This window comes from Hordeum vulgare, chromosome 3H (assembly GCF_904849725.1).
Source record: "Hordeum vulgare subsp. vulgare chromosome 3H, MorexV3_pseudomolecules_assembly, whole genome shotgun sequence".
Lineage (NCBI taxonomy): Eukaryota > Viridiplantae > Streptophyta > Magnoliopsida > Poales > Poaceae > Hordeum > Hordeum vulgare.
The window spans coordinates 132,037,285-132,054,709 of NC_058520.1; positions in this window are offsets into that span (position 1 = coordinate 132,037,285).

The window sequence follows — 17,425 nt, forward strand, 5'->3', positions numbered from 1 at the left end:
TATTGTTGATTTCCCCTGCAAAAAAAACATTATTGATTTTAAAACAACATTAATTGAGATTGATTTTGAAAATAACACCGATTTTTAATAAATTTATTTAGGAAAAAAATATGTATTGCATTAATTATAATTAATCATGTACTTCTTCTGTTCCTAAATATAAGTTATTTTAAAAAAATTATTAGAAAATTAAGTACGAAGCAAAATGAGTGAATCTATATTTTAAAACGTGTTTATATACATTTGTATATAGTCTTTTAGTAAAATCTTTTAAAAAATACATATTTAAAAATGAAGGGAGTATATTACATTAATTGTAGAAATGATCTTCATAATCGCACATGGAGCTCAACTAGGGTAGTTGGGTAGCATCATCGCCCAGGTCAAAAAACCATATGCCGCGACCAATGACCGTGTCACATTGAGAAGCTAAGATTGAAGGACGTGATATATCCTTTGAGTAACTTAGTATGCAGTGGATGTAAAAGTGACCTCAACCATACCAACACACGGCATAGCTTAGATACCTGAAAGGACAAACCTTGCAATATCCATCGAAACGGGAGAGTCTAGAGTGGGAGGCAACAATATAAGAACCTCTCTAGCACATCCCGTATAATGTCAACCCGCATAAGACGTTTATAGTTCGACGAAGGTATGTTTTACGTTGTGAAATTGTACGCTGCAGAATAGACCCCGTATATAAAATTGTATAATTTAAAAAAAAAAACTTTCGCGGAAGAAATTGCAATCATACTTTTATACCTCTCCATCATACGGAGTGACACATGGGCCTCTTATATAGTTTTGCACCAACACTTTTATATAATTTGAAAAAAAAACTTTCGCGGAAAAACTTCCGCGAAAGTGTGTCTATTCTTCCGTGAAAGTGTGTTTATTCTTCCGCGAAAGTGTGATTCAATTTCTTCCGCGAAAGTGTTAAGAAACGCGGTTGATGTAGTCGAACGTCTTCGCGATCCAAATCGCAAGCGTGCCACGAACTCCATCCCGATCTAGCGCCGAACGGACGGCAGCTCTGCGTTCAGTACACGTGCAGCTCGATGACAATCTCCACCTTCTTGATCCAGCAAGAGAGACGAAGAGGTAGCTAAATTCTCTGGAAGCATGACGACGTGGCGGTGATGGTGGTGGAGCTACTCCGGCAGGGCTTCGACGTACCGTACCAAACTAGCTACGGGGTGTCACGAAGTGGTGGAGGGAAAGAGGGTTGCGCCTTGGCTTGAGGTGCCAAAAGCCTCTCTCACGTCCACTATATATAGGAGGGAGTAGAGGGGTGGCGCCCCAGGGACAAGTCCTAGAGTTCGGCAGGCGCAAGGAGAGGGGGAGGAGTCCTCCAATACAACTTGGAAGGAGTCATTCGGTTTGGCCCCGCCCGGTGGCCGAATAAGACGTTTATACCTCTCCATCATACGGAGTGACAAATCCCAGTCTTGATCCATGCTAATTCAATGGGCACCTTTATAGTAAACCAGTTACGTTGCGACGTCTGATACACACAAGGCATTCCTCCGGTGTTAGTGAGTTACATGATCTCATGGTCATAGGAATGTATACTTGACATGCAGAAAACAGTAGCAATAAAATAACACGATCACATGCTACGTTAATATTTTGGGTCTTGTCCATCACATCATTCTCCTAATGACGTGATCCCGTTATCAAGTGACAACACTTGTCTATGGCTAGGAAACCTTAACCATATTTGATCAACGAGCTAGTTAACTAGAGGCTTACTAGGGACTGTGTTTTGTCTATGTACCCACGCATGTATTTGTGTTTCCATTCAATACAATTCTAGCATGGATAATAAACTATTATCTTGAAATAGGAAATATAATAATAACTATTTTATTATTGCCTCTAGGGCATATTTCCAACAACAAAATGGACGAGCTCGTGGTCGAGGACGACGTGGTGGAGGTGTTGGAAATATGCCCTAGAGGCAATAATAAATCGGTTATTATTATATTTACTTATTCATGATAATCGTTTATTATCCATGCTAGAATTGTATTGATTGGAAAACTCAAATACATGTGTGGATACATAGACAACACACTGTCCCTAGTGAGCCTCTAGTTGACTAGTTCGTTGATCAAAGATGGTCAAGGTTTCCTGGCCATAGACAAGTGTTGTCATTTGATAACGGGTGACGGGGATATAGCCCTAGGGTAGGGTCATAGGTCTGACCAGTACGTCCTACCCAAGGGCACCTCATTATTAGTTTAAGGACTACAAGGGAAATTCCTACTGGATCGTGACAACATCTAATCCACTCGGTACGGATCCACTCAGACAAGTACATTCCATCCACTCGGATGACAGTCAACCACTCGGCCGTATGACTCACTCGGTCATGCAAATACCAACAGTCGGCAAGACATCTGTAGTGGGCTGACATTATGGCATCAATGTCCCATCTTGTAACATAAGAGGTGAGGAGGTGGCACACTCTATATAAGCCACCCCCCTCCACATAGCTAGGGACATCTTCTTCTCCTCCTTCGGGCTCATTCTTTCCCTCGAGCTCTGTCTCTCTCTCTCTACACCATGTAACTCATGTCCATGACAGATAAAACAAAGCCTCTCCGGAGCACGAGACGTAGGGTCGTTATCTCCACTGTGAGAGGCCTGAACTCGCTAAAACCACCGTGTCACCCATGTGCATCTTGATAGATCATGCTCCGTTATCCTACCCTCTTTCTATTGTCAGAATCGTTACCACGACATTTGGCGCCCACCGTGGGGCATGGCATCTATCGAGCCATGATGCATACGGTTTGTGTTCGCTCTTATATCTATTTTTTCTGTTTTTGATGCATCTTACTTCTATCAAGAACAGGAACACCTCGATGATTCGGTATTTTCCACCGGAGACAAGCCATTTGTCAACGAAGAATTCAATCAGTGAACCTCCGGCCATCAGCTGGAACTTGATCGATGATCCAGCTCCCGAGCGTCCAAGCACCATTATCGATGGCCTCTTCCTCCAGTCGACTACACAATGGCGGATTCCTCGATGGGAGCGTGGACCCGACATGGTGCGAATGTCGGGACTTGCCATGTATCTACACTTGGCAGATCCTCCCTATAGCATCAACCATCCGACGCGGCGCCGGCGTCGAGGCTAGTCGCGTCCTCGACCGTGGCACTTCCCCATACGGTCGACTGCAGACGGTAATCTCTGTGGTAGAGACACGACTTCGATGCGCGCGCGTGCCGGTGCTGGCCGCTCGTGCTCAACCGCGACACTTCCCTTCCTCTGGGCAAATGCTCGACGGCGCCGGCCCGACCGGCGCTCTGGCTCCTCGAGCGACGGGTCGTAGCAACCGGTACGTGGGTCTCCCCTGCCGTAGTGGCCCACGCGCCGGGGAGGCACAGAGTCAACCGGCGTCCTCGACGTTGATGGTCCAGCGGCCGCCTCTACGGTGGAGGCATAGGGCTGGCACAACGCCACAACCAGGACAGTCCGCTCCACCAATTTCTACCAGGACGGTACCTTCCTCCATTCTACCAATTTCTGCCCATAAATCGCGTCAGTTTGTGAAGCAGGATGTGCACATGTAAGGAAAGCATGCAGCAACGCTCGCGGCTTGAGTGCCTGGGTAGGACCGGCCCACCATTACATGTGTATAATACGCAGCATGCTGGTCTTAGTTATGTGGTGATTAACACCCACGCTAAATTGCACGCTCTTAAAATGAGTAACGTAGATGTTATTTCATCATGAAGTCTGAAATTGCTTACCTTTCAGTTTCCAAACCGATTAATTCGTGCATGCATGCACAGCCATCCGTGGTCTTTACTTCTTGCAAAATAGCATCCATATGTGGACACTTTAGTCCAACAAAAAATATTTTTGGATGTACGTGTATTTGCTAAACTTGCAGGCTTACTGAGACAAATAACGCCGCCCAGCCGACTCATCATTTATTACACTCGGCTGATGGTGTGGCGACCGGATCGCGGCCCAGCTGTGGTTCATTCGGCCGATTCTCCTTTTCACTCGGTCAACTAACGAACATGATGCATCTTCGTCGCCCGGGAGCTCCGCGCATCGCCACTTGACTGGACGCTCCTTCGTAACCTGGCCGCCCCGCGCGTCGCCACTGGGCGAGACAGACCTGCATCACTCGGTCGCTCCGCGCACCTTCACTCAGTTGGTCGCTCCTTCATCACTCGGCTGCTCCCGCACCGTCAGAAAGCTAAGTCATTCTCCATACGCTTCATTCAATTAAATAGTTGCTTCCGCATTATCGAGTGTCGAGGAAGTCTCACATGATGTTCACTCGGATGCCACGCCACCGAGTGTACCTCTGCACTCGGTTGTTTATTTTTATGTGGGAACACTTCACTTCCGCTTCGTTTGGGTCCAGTACTCAAACGAGTTCAGTCGGATCCTTCACTGTTTTAGACTCTTGCTGGTTCCGAACCAGCAATCACGTGGCACACCCAGTGGGTGTCTGTGGGTGCAATTTACACGAACTATTTTAGAAAAGATCATATTACTTTGATAATTTTTTATTCTGGCTTGTGCTATTTTTCATACACAGGTTACTCGACGCATCCATGCGCCATCCTCGTCGCTGCTCAGGCTCAGTCGCCGCAACGATCATTCATGCGTTTTCACGTGTTCGGAAGCCCCCGCAATGACGTAGTGGACACGGCCGCCCCGTGTGCCGTCAGTGGGTCGGACGCCTCCTCGACATACATCACTTGGCCGCCCCGCGCGTTGCCACTCAGCCAGAATCGTCTACCTCACTCGGATGCCATGCGCATCGCCACTCCGTGTGGCACGTCTTCATCATTCGGCTGCCCCGCGCGCCACCGCTCAGCTTAGCTGCGACTCCGTGTCGCCTAAGTTCAAACTACTCCGAATGCGGACATGCTCCACACTCGGGGGATTAGTTGCGATTCCGTATCGCCTAAGTTCAAAACTACTCCGAGTGCGGACATGCTCCACACTCGGAGACTTAGCTGCGACTCCGTGTCGCCTAAGTTAAAACTACTCCAAGTGCGGACATGCTCCACACTCGGGGACTTAGCTGCGACTCCGTGTCGCCTAAGTTCAAAACTACTCCGAGTGCGGACATGCTCCACACTCGGGGACTTAGTTGCGACTCCGTGTCGCCTAAGTTAAAACTACTTCGAGTACGGACACGCTCCACACTCGGGGGCTTAGCTGCGATTCCGTATCGCCTAAGTTCAAAACTACTCCGAGTGCGGACACGCTCCACACTCGGGGACTTAGCTGCGATTCCGTATCGCCTAAATTCAAAACTACTCCGAGTGCGGACATGCTCCACACTCGGGGACTTAGCTGCGACTCCGTGTCGCCTAAGTTAAAACTACTTCGAGTACGGACACGCTCCACACTCGGGGGCTTAGCTGCGATTCCGTATCGCCTAAGTTCAAAACTACTCCGAGTGCGGACATGCTCCACACTCGGGGACTTAGCTGCGACTCTGTATCGCCTAAGTTAAAAACAACTCTGAGTGTGGACATGCTCCACACTCGGGGGCTTAGCTGCGACTCCGTATCGCCTAAGTTAAAAACTACTCCGAGTGCGGACATGCTCCACACTCGGGGGCTTAGCTGCGACTCCGTATCGCCTAAGTTAAAAACAACTCTGAGTGCGGACATGCTCCGCACTCGGGGGCTTCACTGCGACTCTGTATCGCCTAAGTTAAAACTACTCCGAGTACAGACATGCTCCACACTCGGGAACTTAGCTGCGACCCCGTATCGCCTAAGTTAAAAAATACACTCGAAGACTTGACTTTGATCCAGAAATCATATAATGCAGATACAACAAACATTCAACATGACGAGCATTGGATGACTTAAACCCTCTGACGGACTCATCTAGTCCGACAGAGGCTCGGGGACTACACCCAGTGGGTGCACTTAGCGTGCCCCCACTAGAAGAGAAGAACAAAAAAGAAGCATTCTGCTTGGTCAGGTCCACCAACAACATCCAAGTTCAACAGATTCAACAGATTCCAACCGACTACCAGCAGTCAGTCAGAGTCTCAAGATCCTGTTGGTCACTCGGATCTACTTCAATTCTTAAGTTCACTCGGACGTACTACTCAGCGGAATCGATCAAGGCGAATGATGAAGACTTCAATCAACGCATAATTTTGCAAGGCCCTGAAGCACGTTCAAGTTCGGTCTGCTGCTACAAGATTAACATCGACACCTTCACCACTCGGACCCTGATCCATTCGGGGGCTAATGACGGGGATATAGCCCTACGGTAGGGTCATAGGTCTGACCAGTACGTCCTACCCAAGGGCACCTCATTATTAGTTTAAGGACTACAAGGGAAATTCCTACTGCATCGTGACAACATCTAATCCACTCGATACGGATCCACTCAGACAAGTACATTCCATCCACTCGGATGATAGTCAACCACTCGGCCGTATGACTCACTCGGTCATGCAAATACCAACAGTCGGCAAGACATCTGTAGTGGGCTGACATTATGGCATCAATGCCCCATCTTGTAACATAAGAGGTGAGGAGGTGGCACACTCTATATAAGCCACCCCCCTCCACATAGCTAGGGACATCTTCTTCTCCTCCTTCGGGCTCATTCTTTCCCTCGAGCTCTGTCTCTCTCTCTCTCTACACCATGTAACTCATGTCCATGACAGATAAAACAAAGCCTCTCCGGAGCACGAGATGTAGGGTCGTTATCTCCACTGTGAGAGGCCTGAACTCGCTAAAACCACCATGTCACCCATGTGCATCTTGATAGATCATGCTCCGTTATCCTACCCTCTTTCTATTGTCGGAATCGTTACCACGACAACGGGATCACATCATTAGGAGAATGATGTGATGGACAAGACCCAAACTATAAACGTAGCATATGACCGTGTTAGTTTATTGCTACTGTTTTTTGCATGTCAATGTATCTGTTCCTATCACCATGAGATCATGCAACTCCCGGACACCGGAGGAAAACCTTGTGTGTATCAAACGTCGTAAAAGTACTTGGTGACTATAAAGGTGCTCTACAGGTATCTTTGAAGGTGTCTATTGGGTTGGCATAGATCAAGACTGGGATTTGTGACACCGTGTAACGGAGAGGTATCTCTGGGCCCACTCGGTAATACAACATCATCATAAGCCTTACAATCAATGTGACTAAGCAGTTAGCCACGGGATCTTGTATTACGGAATGAGTAAAGAGACTTGCCGGTAACGAGATTGAAGTAGGTATGGAGATACCGACGATCGAATCTCGGGCAAGTAACATACTGAAGGACAAAGGAAACATCATACGGGATTAACTAAATCCTTGACATAGAGGTTCAACCGATAGAGATCTTCGTAGAATATGTAGGAGACAATATGGGAAACTAGGCCCCGCTATTGTTTATTGACCGGGGAGTGTCTTAGGTCATGTCTGCATAGTTCTCGAACCCGCACGGTCTGCACACTTAAGGTTCGGTGACGTTTCGTTATAGTTGAGTTATAGGTGTTGGTGACTGAAGGTTGTTCGGAGTCCCGTATGAGATCCTGGACGTCACAAGGAGCTATGGAATGGTCTGGAGGTAAAGATTGATATAGAGAAAGTCCTGTTTTGGTCATCGGAAAAGTTTCGGGCTCATCGGTAGTGTACCGGGAGTGCCGGGAGGGTGTCGGGGGACCACCGGGAGGGGTGTGACGACCCAAGAGCCTTATGAGATGTGAGAGGAGGTGGACCATCCCGTGGTGGGCGGGCCGAAGCCTCTCTCAAAAGCCCATGCAGGTAGGAGTGGAGATAAAAGGCAAAAGTTCTTTAAAAGGAAAGGAAGGAGGAGTCCTCCCAAAGTAGTCCACCTCCCTTGTGGGTAGGTGGACTCTTCCTTTAGGGTTCGTCCAACCCCTTCTCCTTGGAGTAGGTGACAAGTCTACCTCCTCTCCCCTCCTCCTATATATACTAGAGGGATTGAGGGATTTTGGACAACACAGAAATCAGTGACAACTGCCTCTCTTTCTCTAGATTTGTTTCTCCTCTAGTCTAGTTCGACACTGCTTAGGCGAAGCCGTGCTAGATTAGTTCACCACCACCACCACGCCACCGTGCTGAAGAACTCATCTACCTCTCCGCCCCTATTGCTGGTTCAAGAAGGCGGAGATCGTCATCGAGCTGTATGTGTGCTAAACGCGGAGGTCCCGTCCGTTCGGCACTAGATCGTGAAGGACTGTGATGGGATCGCGGGACGGATCGTGATGAGATCGCGGGACGGGCTGCAATTTGAATCGCGAAGATGTTCCACTACATCCACCATGCTATATATGCTTCCGCTTAGCAATGTACAAGGGTATGTAGATTCACTCTCCCCTCTCGTAGATGATCTTCACCATGGATAGGTATTGCGTGTGCATAGATTTTTTTTGTTTCCCATGCTACGTTCCCCAACAGTGGCATCATGAGCTAGGTTCATGCGTAGATGATATCTCGAGTAGAACACAAAAGAGTTTGTAGGCGTTGGTGTTCAATTTACTGCCCTCCTTAGTCTTTTCTTGATTCGGCGGTTTTGTTGGATTGAAGCGGACCGGACCAACTTTACTCGTACGACTACGAGAGACCGGTTTCATCGACTGACATGCAACTTGTTGCATAAAGATGATCGGCGGGTGTCTATTTCTTCAACTTTAGTTGAATCGGATTTGACCGAGGCGGTCCTTGGAGAAGGTTAAATAGCAACTTGCATATTACCGTTCTAGTTTTGCGTAAGTAAGATGCGATCATACTAGATACCCATAGCAGCCACGTAAAACATGCAACAACAAATTAGAGGACGTCTAACTTGTTTTTGCAGGGTATGCATGAATTGTGATATGGCCAAAGACATGATATGATATATTGGATGTATGAGATGATCATGTTGTAATAGTTAAATATCGACTTGCACGTCGATGCTACGGCAACCAGCACGAGCCATAGGGTTGTCTTTAATCTTTTTGCGCTTGTTGATGCTTTGCTTTATCGCTAGTAGTAGTTTAGTAGTAACAACATAGTTAGCGCGACAACCTCGATGGGAACACAATGATGGAGATCATGGTGTGGCACCGGTGATGATGGAGATCATGCCGGTGCTTTGATGATGGAGATCAAGAAGCACAAGTTCATGGCCATATCATGTCACTTATGATTTGCATGTGATGTTAATCCTTTTATGCACCTTTTTTCCTTAGGATGACGATAGCATTATAAGGTGATCCCTCACTAATTTCAAGATAAAACTATGTTCTCCCTGACTGTGCACCATTTGCAACAGTTCATCGTTTCGAAACACCACGTGATGATCTGGTGTGATAGACTCAACGTTCACATACAACGGGTGCAAAACAGTTGCACACGCGGAACACTCGGGTTAAACTTGACGAGCCTAGCATGTACAGAGATGGACTCGGAACACAAGAGACCGAAAGATCGAGCATGAATCATATAGTTGATATGATGAACATGGAGATGTTCACCATTGAAACTATACTCATCTCACGTGATGATCGGACTTCAGTTAGTGAATTTGGATCATGCGACACTCGAATGACTAGAGGGATGTCAATTTGAGTGAGAGTTCTTAAGTAATATGATTAATTGAACTCATTGTCATGAACATAGTCAAAAGGTCTTTGCAAATTATGTTGTAGCTTGCACTGTAGCTCAACTGTTTTTGATATGTTCCTAGAGAAAACTTAGTTGAAAGATGATAGTAGCAATTATGCGGACAAGGTCCATAAACTGAGGATTGTCCTCATTGCTGCATAGAAGGCTTATGTCCTTAATGCACCGCTCGGTGTGCTGAACCCCAAACATCGCCTATGGATGTTGCGAACATCTGACATACACGTTTTGATGACTACGTGATAGTTTAGTGCGTAATACTTAACGGCTTAGAATTGAGGCACCGAAGACGTTTTGAACGTCACAGAACATATGAGATGTTCCAAGAGCTGAAATTGGGATTTCAGGCACGTGCCCACGTCAAGAGGTATGAGACCTTCGACAAGTTTCTTAGCCTGCGAAGTAAGGGAGAAAAGCTCAATCGTTGAGCATGTGCTTAGATTGTCTGAGTACTACAATCGCTTGAATCGAGTGGGAGTTGATCTTCTAGATAAGATAGTGATTGACATATTTCTCCAAAGCCACTGCCACCAATCTACAGAGTTTCGTGATGAACTATAACATATCAGGGATAGATATGATGATCCTTGCGCTATTCACAATGTTTGACACCGTGAAAGTAGAAATCAAGTAGGAGCATCAATTGTTGATGGTTAGTAAAACCACTAGTTTCAAGAAGGGCAAGGACAATAAGGGATACTTCATAAAACGACAAACTAGTTGTTGCTGTAGTGAAGAAACCCAAGGTTGAACCCAAAACCGAGACTAAGTGCTTCTGTAATGAGGGGAACGGTCACTGAAGCGGAACTACCCTAGATACTTGGCACATGAGAAGGCTGCCAGAGTTGACCAAATTATATTGGATATACATGATATTAATGTTTAGTTTACTAGTGCTCCTAGTAGCACGAGGGTATTAGATACCGGTTCGGTTGCTAAAATAAAAGCTATGGAATAAACGGAGACTAGCTAAAGGCGAGGTGATGATGTGTTGACAGAAATTTCAAGGTTGATGTGATCAAAACATGACACACTCCCTCTACCATCGGGATTAGTGTTAAACCTAAGTAAATGTTATTTGGTGTTTGCGTTGAGAATGAACATGATTAGATCGTGTTTATTGCAATACGATTATTCATTTAAAGAGAATAATGGTTATTATATTTGCTTGAATAAATACCTTCAATGGTTTATTGAATTTCGATCGTAGTGATACACATGTTCATAATATTGATGCCAAAAGATACAAAGTAGTAATGATAGTACCACTTATTTGTGGCACTGTCACTTAAGTCATATTGGTATAAAACGCATGAAGAAGCTCCATACTGATGGATCTATGGACTCACTCATTTTTAAACGTTTGAGACATGCGAACCATGTCTGTTGGTGTAAACGCATGAAGAAACTCCATGCAGACGGATCATTTGGACTCACTTGATTTTGAATCACTTGAGACATGCAAATCATGCCACATGGGCAAGATGACTGAAGGCCTCGTTTTCAGTGAGATGGAACTAGATAGTGACTTATTGGAAGTAATACATTTTGATGTATGCAGTCCAATGAGTGCTGAGGAACGCAGTGGATATCGTTATGTTCTTACTTCACACATGATTTGAGTATATACTGGTATATTTACTTGATGAATCACAAGTCTGAATTATTGAAAGGTTCAAATAATTTCAAAGTGAAGTTGAAGATCGTTGTGACAAGAGGATAAAATATCTATGATATGACCGTAGAGATGAATATCTGAGTTGCAAGTTTGGTACGCATTTAAGACAATGTGGAAATTGTTTCATAACTCATGCCACCTGGAACACCATAGTGTGATGGTGTGTCCGAACGTCATAGGCGTGCCCTATTGGATATGGTGCATACTATGATGTCTCTTATCGAACTACCACTATCGTTTCGGGTTAGGCATTAGAGATAACCGCATTCACTTTAAATAGGGCACCACATAATTCCGTTGAGATGACACCGTATGAACTATGGTTTGGAGAAACCTAACCTTCGTTTCTTAAAAGTTTGGGGCTGCGATGCTTATGTGAAAAAGTTTGAGTGTGATAAGCCCGAACTCAAAGTGGATAAATGCATCTTCATAGGACACCCAAAACAGTTGGGTATACCACCTATCTCAGATCCAGAATCAAAGTGTTTGTTTCTAGAAACGGATCCTTTCTCGAGAAAAAGTTTCTCTCGAAAGAATTGAGTGGGAGGATGGTGGAACTTGATGAGGTTATTGAACCGTCACTTCAACCAGTGTGTAGCAGGGCACAGAAAGTTGTTCCTGTGACGCCTACACCAATTGAACTGGAAGCTGATGATAGTGATCATGAAGCTTCAGGATCAAGTTACTACAAACCTCGTAGGTCGACAAGGTCACATACTACTCCAGAGCGGTACGATAACCCTATCTTGGAGGTCATGTTGTCGGACAACAATGAACCTACGAGCTATGGAGAAGCGATGGTGGGCCTGGATTCCGACGAATGGCTGGACGCCATGAAATACGAGGTAGGATCCATATATGAAAACAGAGTGTAGACTTTGGAAGAACTACTTGATGGTCGTAAGGCTGTTGAGTACAGATGGATTTTTAAAAGGGAGACGGATGATGATGGTAAGTGTGACAGCCCGATGCCGATGCCCCAGAAGATTCCCCTTTATTTCCGTTTCCGTCATGTGGTTATTTTTGTTTGTTGCATCATCATTTAGTTTGCATCATGGCATCATGCATGGCATCATGTCAACTGTGTTTTGTCAGTGTTGCTTGTTGCTCCGTGTTGTTGGGTGTTATGCTTGTGAGTGGCGTTGTTTTGTTGGAGTGATGAGAGTGGGTGCAACAGAGCCACTTCAAAACCCTGTTGCACCGTGGACGTAAAACCCTTCTCTCCTCTCCATTCTATTTTTGTGGCTGCGTCAAAGTTTCAGTTTTAACCCCTTCAAAACATTCGTCTTCTTTTAAAAAAAGCCCTTTCATTAAATGTGGGGGCAACCCTTGGGTTTCCTTTATTTTTTTCCTTTTGTTTTTTTAAAACTAGAGACTCATTTTATTTATAAAAGGGTTTATTTTTATTCTTCAAAAGGTTTCATTTTTATTCTTTTAAAAAATGCCCAATCTATTTTATAGTTGGGGTTTGTTTTAAAGGAGCCAAAAGCATTTTTTTATTTGTTAAAAGCTTTTCTTTTGTTTGAGTTTTTCTGTTTAAAAAAAACAAAAACGCAAGAGAGAGGGAGAGGAGCCACCCGGCCAAGGCCCAAGGCCCAACTGGCCCAACCCTAGCGCAGCCAGGAGCTGATCCCCTCTCGTCTCCCTTGCGTGCCTTCTCCTCCCCTCCTCGTTCCCCATCTCCTCCCTAGCGCAGCCCTCGTCCTCCTGCCCGATCCCCTCTTCCTCCCTCCTCCTAGCTTCCTCCCGGTTTCCCTCGACCTCGCCCCGATCCCTAGCCATGGCCCTCTTCCCCGCTGGTGCCAGGCCTCGCCTCCCTGCGTCGTGCTCCCCTCGGCCTCGCCGCCATGGCCTCGCCCTCGTGCCTCGCCCTCGGCCTCGCCTTGCCTCGCCATGGCCGCGCGCCGCCGTCGGCCTCAGCCTTCCGCCGTCCGCCGCCCTGGGTCAGGCCCCCCTGCCGCTTGCGGTCGCGTTCCCCTACCGAGGTCCTCCCCATGGCTCCTCCTGCCCCCGCTGCTGTGCCCCTCGTGCTAGCCTCGCCAGCAGGTGCTCGTCTCCCCGCGCGCCGGCCCCATGGTGCCCCGCATCGCCCTGGCCATGGCCTCCGCCGGCAGGAGCCCGTGCGCCGGTTGCTCGCCTCGTCTTCCCGAGCTGGTCGCCGGTCCCACGCGCCCCCGTGCCCGCCCTGTTGCCGCATGCTGCTCCTGCTGCCGATTTGATGTTGCTGCTACCGGTTGTAGATGCTGGCTAGCTGCTGATGCCTGCGCAGCTGCCGATGCCCTGTTGTTGTTGCCGCGTCTTGCTACCGCTATGCTGCCGAGCTGCTGCTTGCCATGTTGCTTGTGTTGTTGCGTATCCGGCTGCTGCTTGCTGTGCTTGCCTGTTGCCGAGAGTTGTAGCTGCTGTTAGTTGCTTGTTGTAGATGCTTTGCTGCTTGCTAGCTGCATGATGTAGCTTGCCTACTGAGCCGATTGCTAGATGTTAGCTGCTAATGCTTGCTGTTGTTAGTTGCTAGGCTTGCTGATTGTTGTGCCGATGCATGCCGTTGCTGCTTTCCGTTGTGTCGCCGTTGCTTGCTGCTGTTGCTGATGTAGTCGCGTTGCTTGCTTGTGATGCCGCTTGCCGTCGCCGCGTGCACCATCCCCCCACCGTGGGTCGTCGACAAGTTCGCCGAGTCCACGACGTCCGCGACGACCCCCGGACATCTTTGGAACGTGTTCGACTACCGACGAGAAGACCCGTGCACCGACGCCAGAGTATGACTACCGTCGACGAGACCTGAGTACCACGACTTCCACGACGACATATGTTCACACCGCTACGAACCGAACCCCTCCGATAGGCACGCTTCGAAGGTATACCGTTGGAACGTGTCGTGAACCGTGTGCATATGATGTATGAGATGTATTGTATGTTTGCGCCTTATGTTGCCCGTTGCACGTTGTCTCTCTTTCGTCGCGCCCTCGACACATGGGAACCCGGTAGCGGGATCACCCCATCTTTATTTAACGTTCCCACACACGTTTCCTATACGTTGGCACGATATCTCGACGAGTTATCAGGATAGGAACGTTGTCGTGGCACCGTTTCCGTCTTGTCGCCATGGTTCCCTTGTTGTTGTGAACTAGCATGCATGACACATTCATGGCATAACGTCTTGTGTTGCATGTCTCTTGTACGTAGCCCCGTTCTATGTTCCGCGTGTCAACCGACTAGGATGACTGATAGAATCACCCGCTTCACCCCTTGCCATGTTAACAACAATTTAATATTGCTGTGTAAATTAACGGTAGTGAACTAAACAATTAAACATGGAGTTTCGTCGATATGCAACTCGTTGCATATCGAGCTTCACTTAATGTGTAGTGTTTGCGTGAGGTGAATTTCCATGCCATGTCTTGCATCATTGAACTGATCATGCATCATAGTAGGCTGTGCATCATGTTGTGCATCGTGTGGTGAATATATGTGTTGATGTTTGTTTCCGGTTTGCTCCGTCTCGATAGAGTTCCGCAAGCGTGTCGGAATGTGAGGACCCGTTCGACTACGTTGGTTCACCGACTTCACGGAGTTGTTCTTCTTCCAAGCGGGATCTCATGCAAGATGACCATTTCCCCATATACCATTACTATCATTGCCATGCTAGTTTTACCGTTTCTACCGTTTACGTCTCATTGCCTACCACATGTTATATATGAGCCTCTCAACAATGCCATGAAACCTTCAACTGTTCAACCTAGCAAACCACTGATTGGCTATGTTATCGCTTGCTTAACCCTGTTGTTAGCGTTGCTAGTTGCAGGTGTAGTTGCTTCCATGTGAAAACATGGGTCCATTGTCATATCACCATATTAAATGATATTTAATTTAATGCACCTATATACTTGGTAAAAGGTGGAAGGCTCGGCCTTTCTAGCCCGGTGTTTTGTTCCACCTTTACCCCCTTAGTTTCGGCTACCGGTGTTATGTTCCATAATTGAGCGCTCCTAACACGATCGGGGTTGTTATGGGGACCCCCTTGATAATTCGTTTTAGATTAAAGCTGGTCTGGCAAGGCCCAACTTTGGTACTACATTTGCCTAATAACTAATGAACTGCATATGGAGTAATTAACCCAAGGAAATTTAATCAACCCCCGGGCCAGTGCTCCTCATGAGTGTTGGTCCCACCTGAGCGATGTCCGGCGCCCCTCTGGTCACCCGGAGGTTTCGCGATCCCGACGTCTAGCTCATCCGTCGTGTCCTGAGAACAAGATACGCGGCTCCTATCGGGATCGTCGACACGTCGGGCGCCCTTGCTGGATTAGTTTTACCTTTGACGAGATATCTTGTGCATCGGGATTCCGGTGATGCTTTGGGTAATCTCAGAGTTGAGGTTTTCCACTAGGGAATCCGACGAGATCGCGAGCTTCGTGATTGAGGATTTTTATGCAGCTTGTGGTAATTTGTGATGGACTAGTTGGAGCACCCCTGCAGGGTTAAATCTTTTCGGAAAGCCGTGTCCGCGGTTATGTGGCAACGTGGAAACTTTGTTTAACACTGGTTCTAGATAACTTGAAGTTAACTTAATTAAAATATGCCAACTATGTGCGTAACCGTGACTGTCTCTTTCGTGAGTTCCTTCTCCGACCAAGGACACGGTGGGGTTTTTGTCTGACGTAGGTAGGTGTTCAGGATCATTCATTTGATCATTAGTAGCTCACGTCCGTTATGCGTAGATCTCCCATATTATTTCTTGTACTCGTAAGTTTAGCCACCAAATATATGCTTAGCCACTGCTGCAACCTCACCACTTAACCATGCCTCACCCATTAAGCTTTGCTAGTCTTGATACCTTTGGAAATGAGATTGCTGAGTCCCCTGTGGCTCACAGATTACTACAACACCAGTTGCAGGTACAGGTAAAGGTTACTCGACGCGAGTGCGTTGATTGTTCATTTGGAGTTGCTTCTTCTTCTTCTTTATCGATCTAGGATGGGTTCCAGGCCGTCAGCCTGGGATAGCAAGGATGGACATCGTTCTTATTTTCTCGTTTGTTTTCGTCCGTAGTCGGACCCCGCTCTAATTCATGATGTTGATATATTGTACTGTTGTGACTCTGGTGTAGCTTGTGGCGAGTGTAAGCCAATTATATATATATCTCTTCTTTTCAGTACATGTACTTGTAACGATATCCATTCTTGTGACACGACGAGATGCGCTTCTATCCCTGACAAGGCCCTCCTGCCAAATTGAGGATAGGGTCGCATCTTGGACGTGACAGGAAGTATCTCCATTAAGAAATCTCGACTTGTCGCAAAGATGTTTCCGACAAGTTCAAGGTGTTGACTACGATGAGACTTTGTCACTCGTAGCGATGCTAAGAGTCTATTGGAATTATGCTAGCAGTTGCTACATTATTTGTGAAATCTTGTAGATAGGATGTCAAAACATTGTTTCCTCGACGGTTTCCTTGAGGAAAGGTTGTATGTGATACAATCAGATTTTTTTTTCGATCCTAAAGGATGCTAACAAGTATGCAAGCTCCAGCGATCATTCTATGGACTGGAGCAAGCATCTCGGAGTTGGAATATACGCTTTGATGAGATGATCAAAGTTTTTGGTTTTATACAAAGTTTATGAGAAACTTGTATTTCCAAAGAATTGAGTGGGAGCACTATAGAATTTCTGATAAATATATGTGGTTGATATATTTTGATCAGAAATAATGTAGAATTTCTGGAAAGCATAAAGGGTTATTTGAAAGGAGTTTTTCAAAGGAAAACCTGGATTAAGCTACTTGAACATTGAGCATCAAGATCTATGGAGAGAGATCAAAGAGCTTAATAGAACTTTCAACAAAATGCATGCCTTGACAAGTTTTTGAAGGAGTTCAAAATAGATCAACAAAGAAGGAGTTCTTGGTTGTGTTGTAAGGAGTGAATTTGAGTAAGACTCAAAGCCCGACCACTGTAGTAGAAAGAGAAAGGACGAAGGTCGTCCCCTATGCCTTAGTCATAGGCTCTAAAGTATGTCATGCTGTGTACCGCACCTGATGTGTGCCTTGTCATGAATTTGTCAAGGGGTACAAAGAGTGATCCATTATTGAATCACTGA